We start from the raw sequence: 16,095 nt of genomic DNA, 5'->3' as shown, positions 1-16,095 counted from the left end.
AACAAATAAATGCACGTAAAAATGCCTTATCAAAGCTGCAAAATGAAGGACTACATCATATTCTCACACATGCGTTGTGGTGCTTTGTGAGTTCACATCAGAGGCCTATGCAGGAGACAAGAATAGAATTATTAAAGTCACTATTTAGATTTTTTTTGAACCACTGTAGTGAGATGGACTTTTAAACATCATCTTTAGTGCCTTTTATGGGTCTTCAGAGAGGAAATATCATTGTTGCCAATAGAGGCCTTTCTAAGCCATTGGATTTAATTTGCGTTCAGTTTACTACATGATCACGGGCAAAGCAAAATAATTAATGATGATTACTGCATTTTATATAATGTCTAATGAATGACTAATGTCAGTCAAATTGATCTTTAACTTTGGGAATCGCACTCAACATTGTAGGGAGGCAAAGAGTTTGTTACCATAAATATGCTTTTTGCTGACAGTGGCATTTAACAACAGGATTTTTTATGTGTGGCATGAGTAACTGCATGCTACATCATCGTCTGTATCCGAAATCTCATACTCTCTTGAGTAGGTACTTTTTAAAAATAAGGAATTCCTTCACAACCGCTAAAACAGTATATTGTAAGTATATTGTTTGTAAGTATGAATGTAATCTAGATGTACTACATTCACCATGTTTCCCTTAACACTTGACCTGCAGCATCAGTTACGTCATGTGCACTATCATTCAGAAATCCTCTCCCGTGGCCTCATGGGATTGTAAGTGTCCATTGTATGCACACTTCAGAATTTTGCTGGAAGAAGTAGCTCACCTGTGTACATTTTGCCTACTCTTTTATAAGTACTTGTGAATTCTGCATAACACTTTATTTAAAGGTTCAGTTTATTAACTATCAACTAGATGCTTATTAGCGTGCATATTACTAGGATAGTGACTGTTTATTAGTACTTATAAAGCGCATATTAATGCCTTATTCTGCATGACCTTATTCTACATCCCTTAATCCTACCCAATACCTAACCTTAAATGCTACAAAACTACGTTACTGACTATTAATAAGCAGTAGATTAGGAGTTTATTGAGGCAAAAGTTGTAGTTAATAGTTAATATGTGTTTCCTATACTAAAGTGTTACCGAATTCTGACATGCTTCTTTTGTCGCATACTGTTTTTTACCTACTATATAGTAGGGAAGTATGCAATTTGGGATACATCCACTATCTTTTTCCCACGTAATGATGAGTGGCAACCAGCGTTAAGGGGCAATACTGACACCTACATTGTTGGAGTGTCAACCAGATTACTAGTTACTGGCGCTGCGTAATTTATGATTCAATCATATGGATATTAAAACAATATCAATATTTCTTTTTTTAAATATCATGTTTATCATCAACAATGTTATATTTAGACACCGCTAACTTTAAATCAAGCTAAAGCAAAATCAAGTTGTATGTCAATCAGCTAGGCCTGCGGAAGACCTCTAGATACACGCGTTATTAAATGTGTCATCACTCTATTACAATCACAGATGAAACTGATTTGTCATTGTCTCAAAACAATAGCACTCATCATTTGTTGAGCTGTAGTCTAGTGAGCACATTTCCACAGCGCTTGTTCACCATTATGGCCCTGCCAAGCGGGAGCAGAGATCTCTGCTCTTTTCCTTTTAATCAGAGAGCGGGATCTGCGCTTCTCTAGATGTGTGAGGACACGCAGACGTGCAGCTCAGTTTAATGAGGTGCTTCTCTCCTCTGAGGCTGCTGGCGATGAGTGTCGGCTGATTCTCTCTTTAAACAACATTATCTGGCAGCATTTGATGTGAGCCAGGCTGTCAAACCAGAATCCCACAGCAATCTGCATCTGAGCGCAGCGCGGAATACTTATGGAGGGAGAAGATCTCCTCGTTTGCTCTCTCTGCCTCTCTTTCTCGCTATCTCGTACTTGCACACATACGGCGAACACGCACCAATATGAAACCTGCAAAGCTATTTTCACACTCGCATTTGCATACAGATGAAAATGACTGCTAACCTAAATTAAGAACAAAAATGTGAATGTATTGTTATTTACCCATCAAGGGAGTTACCCTGGACAAGAAACCAGGAATAGACAGAACCCCTGGGGAGAGAATCATCAAGCGCTGTTATCATGTGACCAACTGGTGGGCCACTTTCATGTCCCAGCGGTGCCCATTATAAACCCCCAACGCACACAAACACACTCCCACCCTCACACCATCTCGTCATATTCAGTTTCTGATTGGTTCCGTCACACCCGTGATGATTGCGATGGCAAAACATGCAGTGCAAAGCTGTTTCACAGCCTCTCTCAAACTGCTTTACTGGGAGGGCACCTGTGTAGCTCCTCATCAAATTAATATGCAAATGATGCTGTTAGTACAATTAAATTAACCACACAAAGATCAGCCGTTAAGATATGCCGAGATTTACTTGAAGCTGCATTCAAAAGTCAATTGTAAATAAATAGCTGTACAATGCATAGCTGATAGCTCTCTTTTCTGCATGTTTACCAACTAAAGAAACAACAGAGCTTCAAACTAATTGGATATCACCAATGGACTCGCTGTGTTTCACAGCTGTTTGATGCGTTTTCAGGCTTTTTAATTGCTAATAGAGAATGTTAGCATACAATGCGGCCCTTCCAAATTAATCACCATGGGGTATCCAGTGACTTAATATGAGTTTTATCTAATTCAGTCTTTTGAAGCCAATCCACTACAAGTCACAAAGTAGCTACATTTAATTCATGTAAAACTAATTTGACGTCAAACAGTATTGTAGTTTAATTATTTACATATTGTCTTAAATTAAAATTATTTATTTTATTGGCATATTCAGTAAAATAATAGAATATAAATAATAAAAATATAAATGTAATAATTTCCCATATCCCTAAACGTACGCATCACAGAAATTATATTTTTATTAGGGCATCATTTCGTGTGTTTATCAAGCTGCTTTCCTGCCCCAAATCTGAATGAAATATTGATACCATGCCAATACTGCACATATGATAATATTGTAAATGATCCATTTCCAGTAAATGGCCAGTACCCTGACCTGAATAGGAGATGGTGGTATTGCCCCTTAACATTGGTTGCCATCTTTCATAAAATGGAAAAAAGAAGCCAACAAGTGTGTAGAAATATTATCATTGGCTTTCAAGTGAACTTGCAGTCTTGTGGACTCAAATTGCTGCAGTATGTGTGGCTGTTAAGTCCACAAGATTGTGTCCAATTTGTCATTTTAGGTTTCAGAAGTGTGCTCACTAACGCTCCCCTTTTGTGGCCAATATGTGCCCTAGATGCGCACTTTTGCAGAGCCCGCACTAAAACGAGCTTTGCAGAAGACTTCTACCCAACAGTAAAAATGGTATTGCATCATGAAAGTGTGGACAAAGCCACTTGAAGGCAAGCCTGCAACCTTAGCCGGAAAAAGAGCAACGCCAGCTAACACTGTCACAGGCAGCGAATTCTACAAAAAAGTAGGTTTTTAGGGCTGAAGGTTTAATGATTACATGAACCTCACAGAGTTAACTTTTAACCAGTACATCAAGGCAGAAGGAGATCATATTCGCAGCCATCTACTACCAGAGAAGAACAACACTTCTTTTTCTCTTCTTGTCTTTTATTTTTCAACTTTACACTGCCAAAACTCTAAACGTATAAACGTTTACTCCTCTGTTCTAAAGTCTGAAACTGTGATTCACAAGAAATTATGGTAGAGAGGATGTTTTGAGACTTTAGTCATTTCATTAGTCATTAGTCAATAATGTAAACTTTAGGTCTGTTACATTATTACATTTTTACTACATAATTATCCAGGCCAAAATTATTCACAATGGCCTTGTCCCAAATGAAACCCTAAACCCTTGCGATCTTCCTCAGAGTCCAGAGATGGTCTTATTATTGGGAGATGCAAGGGTCCGTAGTTCTACTGGAAAAACTGCTAACTTTGGATCACATTACAGCCTTGATGTCATTGAATTGCATTCAGAGTTATGCAGCATTCAAACGTTTCAATCGTGGATACCATAGAAAAGAATGAGGAGTGCCGTAAACTGAATCACTTTGTCTGTGACTTCTCTTATAAACAGCATTTTTTTGGTGTAAACTCTAAAAATAGATCAATCCAAAACGAATGTTTAAAAGCAAACATTTTTGTAGATTACAAAGAGAAGATTTTGTAGATTTTGTAGATTGCTTTTTATAAGAACTTGTCCACTGCAGGTAGATAGCAGATATGGAAATGTATATGCATGTGAGTATCTGAGGATATGTGTGCAGAGAAAGTGAGCATGTGCCAGTGAGAGAGTAGAATACAAGTGCTTTGAGATTGATTGTGTATGAGTGCTTTTCTGAAAACTAATTGGGCTTGCACTTTTGCCAGACTGTAATGTGGTGACAGGCCTTGCCTGAGTCACGACACCCAGTTCAAAGACATGTCAGACTGAACGAATACCCTGTACTCTTGCCTCTTCATCATCTCTTTCTGACAGACTTCCAAACAGACCCAAACATATAATCTCAGAAAAATGAGATTTATCCTCATTAGTAGATTCAGTCTCAGTTTTGTGACAAAACATTCACAAAGTCAGTAAACACGGAATTGAAATTCATTTAATTATAACACTACAGAATGAATTTGAGCATTGGGTTATTGTAATGCAGTCCACAACAGCAGCTGATTCTCCTAAGGGCCAAAAAGTCCCAGACTTTGGAATATCAATGACATCATGCATCTCTTGTTTCCTTTCTCCTTTTATTAATTTGCTATGTTTTTCTCACTTTCTCTACCTCCCTATACTCTCATGTTTTAATATTTGACTGCATTATAGAGCAGGGCTACCAGATAAGCTAATGGAGTTTACAATTTAGTTTTTTCTATACTTGCAAATTCACGTTCTTCTGTACTGTAAACATGTTTATCAAGTAACCAACATGACTGCATTAGAATTATAACGACCAAGTCATTTTAAGACTTAGACCACATAGTTCTATATGATGCTAAAGCTTCCATACAGATATTTCTAATATAAAACACAGTGGTCTGTGGTATACAAAAAAAATGACCAAACAAACGCACTACCATTCAAATGTTTGGTCCCATAATGGCAAAGCTGATTATTCCGCATTACTCCAGTTTTCAGTTTGATCCTTCAAAAGTCATTCTAATATGATGATTTGATGCTCTGAAACTTTTCTTATTATTACCAATATTGAAAACAATTGTGCTGCTTAATATTTGTACTCATGATGTGTCTTTTTCAGGGTTTTTTAATGTACAGTAAGTACAAAACAACAACATTTATTTAAAACTAAATATCTTCATATAGTATATATATATTTATTACATCCTTGTATTTATTTTTAAAAAATCAGTTTGACCCCAAACTTTTGAAAAATAGTCCCAGTATTTTCAAATAATTTGTTATTATGAATGTTGCTTTGCAATGAAAGAATGAAAGGAATTTTATAACTTCATAAATTCCCTCGAAATCAAACCAATGACCTTGACTTGACATTTCTAACACCATCCTCTTCTCTTTGAGCTAGAAATCACATGAGTATGACACATAGCAATGACAAGGTCTTGAGTTTAATTCTGAGGGAATGTGAAATTATAAAATGTATGTCTTTAAATAGTTTAACCAAAAATTCAAATTAGCCCATGATTTACTCACCCTCAAGTCCTCCTAGGTGTATATTGCATTCTTCTTTTAGACTAATAAAAGCAGAATTATATTAAAAAAAGTCCTGGCTAATCCAAGCTTTATAATGGCAGGGGTTGTTGCTCTATTTTTGAAGTCTGTCCGTCAAATAACGTGCTCCACACAGCTCCTGGAGGTTAATAAATGCCTTCTGAAGAAAACTGATGCTTTTGTGTAAGCAAAAAAATCCATATTTAAAACTTTTTAAAGTAAAGTTTCAGTCGATCGCATCCTGTATTCATTTTATGGAAAAAGTGTTGAAAGTGCCTCTGCAGTCCAAAGGCTTACGCGACCAGTTACGCTCGTCTGACGACACGTATCTTGAACTCCGAGAAGGCACTTTCAACACTTTTCCACGGAAGGCGATCAGCTGGAAACTTACTTTAAAAAAGTTTTAAATATGTTTTTTTTTTTTTACACAAACACATCATTTTGCTTCAGAATCACCCCCCCCTCCCCCTCCCTCCATGTGGAGCACGTTATTTGATGGACAGATGCATTTTTATGGACAAAAAACAGGCCAAAAGCGCTCCCTGAGCAACAGTCAGTAACTTTGCATTATAAAGCCTGGATTACCCAGGACATTCTGCTTTTATTCATCTGAAAGAAGAATGTCATATGCACCTAGGGGTGAGTAAATCATGGGCTAATTTTTATTTTTAGGTGAACTATCCCTTTAACGCAATGTCAGTCACTTTGGATAAAAGCATCCGCTAATAGAATAAAAGCAAAAGTCCCACATACATAACTACGTTCAGCCTTTAGTACCTTGTAAAAAACATGAATGCAGACAGTATTTACCTTAAAATTACAGTCATTATTATAATAAGACCTTGTGAAAGGTACGATTTACAGCCTTAAACAAAAGCACATCTGGATATTATAATTGCTGTAGGCATCGTTTACAGTGGGAACAACAGGGACACGTCCCCATCACTCTTTGCCATGACCGATTTTGTCCATACCACTTTATGAAAGTCTTTTTTCTGTTGACAATAAAAAATAAAAATAGACTAGCACACAGCAGGGATGCATCTAATACAGAGGAATAGTAGCAGGAGTTAGTGTGTGTTAGTCTGATTAGGCCGATGTCAGCGCTGGAATGTGAAGTGTTTAATGTTTTGCTGTGTGTTCGCTGCGGTTGTCACCAGTGGCGGATCCTGTTATAGAGCAGCAGTGTTCTTTCCCTACACTATTTTCTTTATCCAATCTCTGTTAAAGTAAAATCACAACATAACATGCTAGCCAATGCATATTTATGTGTAGCACACACTTTCGAATCCACTTACAGTGTATTCAAGGTTAAAATTGTTTGTTTAGTTTTGTTCTTTTTTTTTTCAGGGCCTTTTTTCTTTTTTTCTTAATAGACAATATGAAGCAGACAGGGAAGTGAATGGGGTAGAGAGAGGGGAAATGGCATCTGGATGTGATCTAGGTCAGGCTTGAACCTGGATCCTTTTGAGACAACAGCTCTATGTCAAGAGATAGCACCATGTTAAAGGGTTAGTTCACCCAAAAATGTAAATGATCCCATGCTCAAGTCATCCTAGATGTATATGACATTCTTCTTTCAGATAAATAAAATCAGAATGTCCTGGCTCTTCCAAGCTTTATAATGGCATGATGTGATGTTGCTCTGTTTTTAAAGTCTAGCTACCGGCGAATCGTCTTTCATATTCAACTTACAGAAAAAGTGTAGCTCCCATGCCTCTCACATTGCAAAATACTTAGCGTCTGACAACACTGCAAACCAGATTTGCTCGTCAGATGTAGCATAGGGATTTTAAACTGTGAGAGCCACGGCCACTACATTTTTTCGGTAATTTAAATCATTTGAAATTCCCCGGAAGCTAGATAATTTACTTTATAAATTTTAAAATATGGATATTATTCTTACACAAATGCATCGATTCGCTTCAGAAGGCATTTATTAACTCCCTGGAGGCACGTGGAGCAGTTCGATAGATGCACTTTTATGGACTTCAAAAACAGAGCAACAGTCACTGCCATTATAAAGCTTGGAAGAGCCAGGACATTGTTAAAGGGTTAGTTCTGTTCACCCCAAAGATTCTATCCATAAATACTTACCCTAATGTCGTTTGACACCCGTAAGACCTCCGTTCATCTTCGGAACACAAATAAAGATATTTTTGTTGAAATCCGATGGCTCAGAAAGGCCTTCATTGACAGCAATGTCATTTCCTCTCTCAAGACCCATAAAAGGCACTAAAGACGTCGTTACAAAGTCCATCTCACTACAGTGGCTCTACAATAATTTTATTTATTATTATTAGCGACAAGTATAGTTTTTGTGCATAGAAAAACTAACAACTTTGTGCAAAAAAAAGCTGTATTTTTGTTTATTAAAAACAGGGCTTATTTTTGTTAAGGGCTAACACAATAAAAGTGTCTAATGATGTGAGATATTTAGAAAATTATTATTAATTAGAATATTAGAATTATCCCCGGAATGACCCAATTAACATCTTAAATTTAGCAAAAAATAGTGACCAACATTTTATTTTGGGGGGAAATGTTCAAAAAAAAAAAAAAAAGTGGCCTATTTTTTTATTTTAAAAAAAGTGAAAGATCCCAAATGATTGGTTCATCAAAGTTAATGGGTTTCATCTCTACCTCCTATATCCTATACTGAGCCATAAACATACTTTTAGCGCGAGTCTTATTGTGGTGTATTTTTACACCACTCTTTATTTCTGCTTCTATCGTTCTTCCTGGTAATCTCTTCGCCCTACTTGTGCCTGAGCAGATGCCTTTATTTCTTAACTGCCCAAATCCACCAGCAGCACACACACACACACACACACACACACACACACACACACACACACACACACACACACACACACACACACACACACACACACACACACACACACACACACACACACACACACACACACACACACACACGCTTGGGAGATGTGGTCCAGAGAGGGATGTAAAGCTCAAAGTGATGAAAGGTGATGAATGTGCCAGAGTTGGACAGGAACACAGCACAGCTCCAGGATTACAGAGCTCAGCTCCACGTGATAATGAGTGAAGGGGTGAAGACATGTTAAGAGGGCTCTGGACACATTGTGAGTTATGACTGACTTATGAATGTTTGGGTCTCTGGATCTCTGCCTCCCTCTCACACTTGCTCACATCTCTCCTCATCCTCCTTCTCAACCGCCGTCTGCTATGAGCCATTATTCATTTCAGATTTCACTTTACACTGCAAACTGGACCGCTAGAAAGGCACACCAAAACCAAAATAAATCTTGAAAAAATGTACATGAGAGTAACTAACTGAAAGTAGTGGTGCTTCTAAATGCATTTCACAGTAGCGTGACAGTAACTCAGCTATTTTTGACAATTTCCCACAAGTGGCCTGGAAAAACTTTGTTGGGTCACATTGTTTTGCATAAGCGGTGCATATATATATTTAAAAAAATATATCGTTTTTTTGGGGGTGTGTGTGGGGGGGGGGGGGGGGGGGGTCATGTGCTGGTATGTTAATCAACTCATCAAAATAAGTATACTTATTTAAAGCATGACCAAATATTATTACTGTAAAACAATAATTTAAAATGTACTTTAAAGTAAAACTTTTAATTTGACTATTAAAAAGGTAACTTTTTATGTGTATGAGTTTGATAAACAGTCATGAATGTGTACTCTCTATAGGTACATTTAAGTGGCATTTTATTTCTATAAATATTATCTAATGTTTTTAAAAAATATATATATTTTTAAGACTTTAAGTACACTACAAGTGCACATTTAATACAATTAAGCATCCTTTATCACAAGGGGTAGCATAACTTTAGTTTATTTTAAATTATGATTAGCAAAAGCATGTGGCTTGGTAAAGTAGTTTGGAATTACCTTCCCTAGTACTGGCCCTTATAAGGTATTGTATATAAAGGAGACAGAGACAAATAGATGTGGTGTGTCTGTGTTTGGTCCTGGTATGCCCTATGGGGACCAAATATTTCCAGAACTACTAATACCAGTAATTTTTGACCTTGTGTGGACATTTTTGGCCACCATAAGGAAACAAGCTTATAAATCATGCAGAATGCAAAAAAAATCTAAAGTCTATGGAATGTCCCCATAAAACATGAAAACCCAACATGTGTGTGTGAGAGAGAGAGAGAGAGAGAGTGAGAGAGAGAGAGAGAGAGAGAGTGAGAGAGAGAGAGAGTGAGTGCGTGCATGCGTGTTCAAGTTTTTCTGTTAGTGGGGACTTCAACCTGAATGCACACTGACTCATAGGGACTCAAGCTTATAATCATACAGAATTATTATTATTTTTTTAAATGTATGAATGCAGCAAGTTTTGTGTGATGGGTAAGTTTAGGGGTAGAGTTAGTGTAAGGGAATATAGTCAACTGTCTTTTGCTGCAACACCAAAATGAACGGTGTATTTTTAAAGGCTTATTTAATTTAAGAAGCGAAGACATTCTGATTTCTACAGCACTGTTAAAATATAACTTTTTCATTTTTGATTAATGAACAAGTCCCACATCGGTGTCAATATATATACACTAATTACTGCATCAAAAGCGGCAAGCGGTTCTCTGAAGGAAAGATAAACACCGAGGAATCTGATTGGATTTTATTCAGCCTTAAAATCTCATTATTTTCCCTCTGAAATCACTGAAAGGTTGAAGTATTAGATACATACACAAACATCCATATGGTTCCCAGTGGTTGTGGTGATGATAACGGTGAAGGAGATAAAAAGAGGGCCAGATAGAGAGAGACAGACACATCCCCTGCTCCTAAATAATTGCGTTCCTAATCTCTTTCAACTGGAACCAATTTGGCTAATAATCCTGTTAGAGGAGAAGGCAAACACACACATACACACACTTACTCACGCCTGGGACCCCAGCCCCCCCTGGAGGGGTGCATGGTGAGGTCTTCATATAGGGTCTTGATTAAGAAGACAATGTATGAAAGCTCTACTGGGAATAAGTGCATTCAATAAACAGCAGAGAGCTGTCTTCAAAAGCAGTCATTGGTTGTTTGACTTGATTTATTCTGTGGAATGTCCTGTTTCTTTTTATGTTAAATGTCATGTCTTTCTATGGATGTAATGGGGGTTTGCAATAACTTGCATCTTTGGCCTTTACTTAAATGTTTTTTATAGACTGTATATGTTTCTGCACCACTAGAGGCATCAAACCAAATTTTAGTTTGAAGTGAAATGATGCGGACTGAACTGATTAAAACGGACTCAACTAATGAGTGGCTTGGTGTGTAAGGAAGCTTGTTTCTTCCACAGAATAAAAAATAAAAAAGGTAATTGCAACTTACACAATTTCCGAACCACAGCTAAATGTTTTTTAAATATATTTTTTATTTAACCATTTAAAAAATGTATTAGGTTTATTATTTATGATGATAATCATAATGAATACATAAAAATTTAAAGGCTGTATGCTGTATAAAAGTAAACATTGTTTATAAAAAAAGAAAAATAATCAACCATCTAGGCATAATTATTATTAGTAGTAGGCTAGTGACATTATTATTACATAAAGACAGACTTACACACCCTTCAGACTTACACAGAAGCTTGCGTTCTGCGAGTGAACGGCGCCTCGTGGTTCCATCCCAAAGGGGCATGAAATCGCTCTCACTGACATTTTCCTGGACCGTTCCCACCTGGTGGAATGACCTGCCAATCTCAATTCGTGCTGCCGAGTCTGTAGCCATTTTTAAAAAACTATCCAATTAAATTGTGTTCGTCCCAAAAAAATAATAATAATTGTGTACTATGTTCGATTAACTGAGAATTCTTACAGCTCTTGCAGGTTGTTGGCCTTGTTTGTTTCGTTGCTTCTATTGCTCTCCCCTTTTTGGAAGTCGCTTTGGATAAAAGCGTCTGCTAAATGATTAAATGTAAATTATTTCCCTCGATTTGCTAAATCGTGCGCACGATTTATTAATCGAATGAATGAAATAGTAAATCGTGCGCACTATTTACCTTTTTTTTCTTGCATGTCATTTGCGGGGCTCCGTAGTAAACTCAATTCTGAGGAAAAAAAAGTCAGAACTTGCAAGATATAAACTCAGTTTGGGGAAAAAGTTATAAAATCAGATTTGCTAGTTTCCATGACAAATTTTGACTTTATAACTCACAATTGCGACTTTATATCTCTATGTAAATGTGCAATTGTGAGATAAAATGATGCAATTATCTTTAAAAAAAAAAAAAACATTTTCTGTGGGGGAAACAAGCTTCCATAGGTTTAGGATGAAACTGTTTCAAACAGAGGTTAATGTTTTCACTGGTTTTGTTGCAGTTGTTCTGGAAACAATGACATGTGAGTGAGGCAGTAAGCGTGAGGCATACGCACAAGCTGGAATGAGGAATGGGTGAGCTTGGATTCTTGGATCAAAGTTGGATCAGTTATCTGGCCCACATCAGTCAGATTTATAGATGTTCCCTCCCACTCTCCTCCCCTCATAAACTGAATCATTTGGCCGGCAAACTCAAACAACCTGGTCCAGGTTTTAATAAATATATGCAGTACATATATATTTCTTTTTGCTGGGCCCACAGGAGGAATTTTCCCAGTGCTCCAGATGCTCAGTCTGCTGCTGGGTTTTTTATCTAAGTGTATCAGATTCATTGAATTTTGTTGGTGAAAATGAATATGAGAAATCCTCAAAATTCTTCATAATGCTGCAGGGATTTTCTGTTAAGGTCTGTGGGTAAATTCAGGAGGGAATGAAGAACAGAAAGTATACATCTTAAACATTTCCTAACCCAAAATTATGTTTGACTTTTGTTTTTATTAGGCCTTTTTGAAGCAAGGATGGATTATGGTCCTGTGAAGCCCCAGAGCACCACCCTCTTTGGAGATCTCTTCCTGTTATCACACTCAAAGTCTGTAGGCTTGTTCGACTTCACCTAGTGATGCGCAGACCGATCGGCGGCTGACTTGAAGAAGTGCATGCCGGTTAGAAATGTTGTCTGTCTTGAGACAGCGCCGATGGCACGTGACTGTGGCGTATGTCAACAAAGTACCGTGAGAGCGATTCGAGAGCAGACGGATGATGCAGCCGGTGCAGATTCTCAAGGGGGACTGCAGCAGGCTCCACAAGCTCTGATGACGACACAGCTGATCCACGATTGGCCGCATTCACCGCATGACAGCGATCACGTGTGTTCCGTGTTTTTTCTAAAACCTTATGTTATGCTAATGCTCACATAATTTATTTATAACAGTAAAACCTCTTTTCATGTAGTCGTGATGTTATATTGTCATGTTTATCAAACTAAAACTGATAAAAACCGTTGACAACACTTCATTGATAGTGTAGTTTTATATGTTGAACTTTAATCTTGTCCAAATGGACGCTTTATTAAGCAGTACATAAAGTATTGAATGAAAATGTCATTGAAACATCTGTGTGTTTGAGAAATATTGCATTTATTTAACTTCAGCTGTGATAAACTTTGTAAACACAGCGCAAGCGTCACTCCGTTTTCCGTTTGCAGCTCCTCCCATGCCTGCACTCGGCTACTCTCGCCGATCTCATGCATCCAGCCGCAGCCGATGTCGAACGCACCTTGTATCTTACATCATATGCTTGTTACAGAGCACATACAGCACTGTATTTATTGTCTGATTTATGCTCATTTATAGTTATGTAAATTACATTACAGGATGTTTGGAGAGGATGGCAGGTGACACGGAGACAACAGTGGAAGAACTCAGACGATGGGGAGAGACTTGACACAGGAGGCAGGTAATCGCTGGTGAACAAGTAATCGCTGGAGAACTGGTAATTGCTGGAGAACAGGTAAGTGGGTCTTTCCTAATTTGAGGTGAGACGCTGACTGAGGGTGAGTGCTGGGACTATATGGGGATCTTTGATGAAGGGATGAGATACAGGTGTGACTATTTAGAACTCGGGGGACTGTGAAAGCTGAGTGCAGGAGGTGAGGGAGTCTGGCAGAACTGTGACACTACCCCCCTCTCCAGGGGCCGCTGGAGCGGACCAAGGACCCCGATGTCGTGGTGGCCGGCCGTGGGGACGAGGAGCAGGTCGAGTAGCATGACTGCGATGGAACTCGGAGAGTAATGAAGGATCGAGGATGTCGTCCTTGGGAACCCACGACCGCTCCTCAGGTCCATAGCCTTCCCAATCCACCATATATTCGAGACGACCACCTCGACGTCGGGAGTCCAGAATTTCATGAATGGTGTAGATGGTGTCAGCTTCAACTGGTGGTTCGGGGGGTAGGTCATCCTGGCCAGACTCTGTGGAGGGAGAACAAATAGGAGGGTAGTGAGGCTTGAGGAGGAAGACATGGAGCACAGGATGGATTCTATAGTGAGGAGGTAACACAAGCTTATACGTGACAGGGGTGACCTGTCTTTCGACCTGGAAGGAACCGAGGAACTGAGGAGTTTCCTGCAGGGCAGCCGCAGACGGATGTCCCAGGTGGAGAGCCAGATGAGTTGTCCCGGATGGTAAGTGGGAGCCTCTTGGCGTCACTGCACTGTCTAAGACCCTCTCGCTTTTCGGAAGCAGTGATTGACGGAGGGAACATCAAAAGGTTACCCGGACCAGGGTTGAAAACCAAGGATACATTGGAAGGGCGTGGGACCGGTGGTGGTTTGACGGAGGAAGTTTTGGGCATATTCGGCCCAGACGATGAACTGGTTCCAGGTGTTCGGGTGACGCTGGAAAAAGGTCCGAAGGAACCTGTTGATCTCCTGCACCTTCCTTTCTGTCTGTCCATTGGCTTGGGGGTGATAGCCGGACGTCAGACTGACAGTGACCCCCAGGAGGTTGAAGAATGCCTTTCATACTCGGGAGATAAACTGGGGACTACAATTGGAAACGATGTCTTCTGGAATACCGAAGTTACAGAAAACTTGAATGAACAATGCTGCGTCTGTCTCCATCGCGGTGGGAAGTCCTTTCAGGGGAATTAATTGACATGCCTTGGAGAATCTATCAACTACGAGGAGGATACACGTATTACCGTCAGAGTAAGAAAGGTCAGTGATGAATCCACCCCCAAGTGGGACCAAGGTCGTCGCGGAATCGGGAGAGGAAGGAGCTTGACAGATGGTAGATGGTGGGAAACCTTAGATACGGCACACAGTTGGCATCCTCGGACGAACCGTTTCACATACCTTGCCATGCCAGGCCACCAGAACTGATGTTGCACGAGCGAGAGAGTCTGGACGGTTCCCGGGTGTCCAGTACCCACGGATGAGTAGACAGATTCCAGAAGTTTATTGTGGAGAGTTTGAGTAACAGCGTCGGTCGGCGGGGCACCCTGGTGGAGCAGGTTCGAGGCGAGTGGCCTCAGCCAACTGACTGTCGAAATCCCACTGGATGGGATTGAGGAAGACACTGGAAGGAAGAACGGGCTCGGGAGTTTCAACTACATCGGAGGGAGCGTAGAATCGCGCATCTGCTTGTATATTCTTTGAGCCTGGACGATAGGAGATGTGGAAATTGAAACGAATAAAGAACAAAGCCCACCGGGCTTGAAAGGGATTGAGTCGTTTAGCCTCTTTAAAGGGTTAGTTCACCCAAAAATGAAATTGATGTCATTAATGACTCACCCTAATGTCGTTCCACACCCGTAAGACCTCTGTTCATCATCGGAACACAGTTTTATTTATATTTTAGTCCCGGAGCATATGCAGTCAATGCCCACTTTACTGTCCATGTCCGGAAAGGGGATAAAAACATCATCAAAGTAGTCCATATGTGACATCAGTTGGTTTATTAGAATCTCTTGAAGCATCGAAAATACATTTTTGTCCAAAAATATCAAAAACTATGATTTTATAGCATTGTCTTCTCTTCCGCGTTCCTCCAAAAACAATGTTGGTAAAAAGTCTACACATTGCATTAAAATGAACACGCATTTTGATTGGTAACAACAGTCATACGTCATTTCATGACGTCAAACATAACACGACACTGTCATTATGTTTATGCCAGCTAGAGGGCGCATGACTTTAAAACGTAACTATAGGTCGTAATAAGGTGCTTGAAAAACGACCTATAGAGTCACATTTTTTTGGAGAACAGGTTGCTTAAAGGGGTGATAAATTGAGAAATCAACTTTCCCTTGAGCTTTTGATATATAAAAACTGTAAGTTTCAGAGCTGAAAACTTCCTTGTTAGTCAAAGAAAAGCTTAAATAGAAACCAGGCCCAGAAAACGACTGTGAGCTTCATCCTGTCATCTATTGGTGAAATACCGCCTCTACAGAATAAGAAGCACGTGTAATTCATTAGCCCTGCCCACCGACTCATCGGATCATGCTATCCAGTAGCATTTAACATGCCGAGGAAGATAGCAAGGTGTTGTGGAAGAACACAGTCGCTGCATAAG

General features: G+C 39.3%; 1 long non-coding RNA gene across 1 annotated transcript in view; it reads left to right on the top strand.

Moving 5' to 3' along the window:
• The window catches only part of LOC137075216 (uncharacterized), a 184,734-nt gene extending 171,904 nt beyond the window's left edge, over nucleotides 1–12,830 (top strand). The window contains exons 9-10 of the long non-coding RNA XR_010905009.1: nucleotides 12,024–12,096; nucleotides 12,523–12,830. This is a non-coding gene — a long non-coding RNA (uncharacterized lncRNA). The remainder of the gene's footprint in view (nucleotides 1–12,023; nucleotides 12,097–12,522) is intronic.
• Nucleotides 12,831–16,095: the final 3,265 nt, after the last annotated feature.

This window comes from Pseudorasbora parva, chromosome 5, assembly GCF_024679245.1.
Source record: "Pseudorasbora parva isolate DD20220531a chromosome 5, ASM2467924v1, whole genome shotgun sequence".
NCBI classification, from domain to species: Eukaryota; Metazoa; Chordata; class Actinopteri; order Cypriniformes; family Gobionidae; genus Pseudorasbora; species Pseudorasbora parva.
This window is presented reverse-complemented; position numbering and strand designations above follow the sequence as displayed.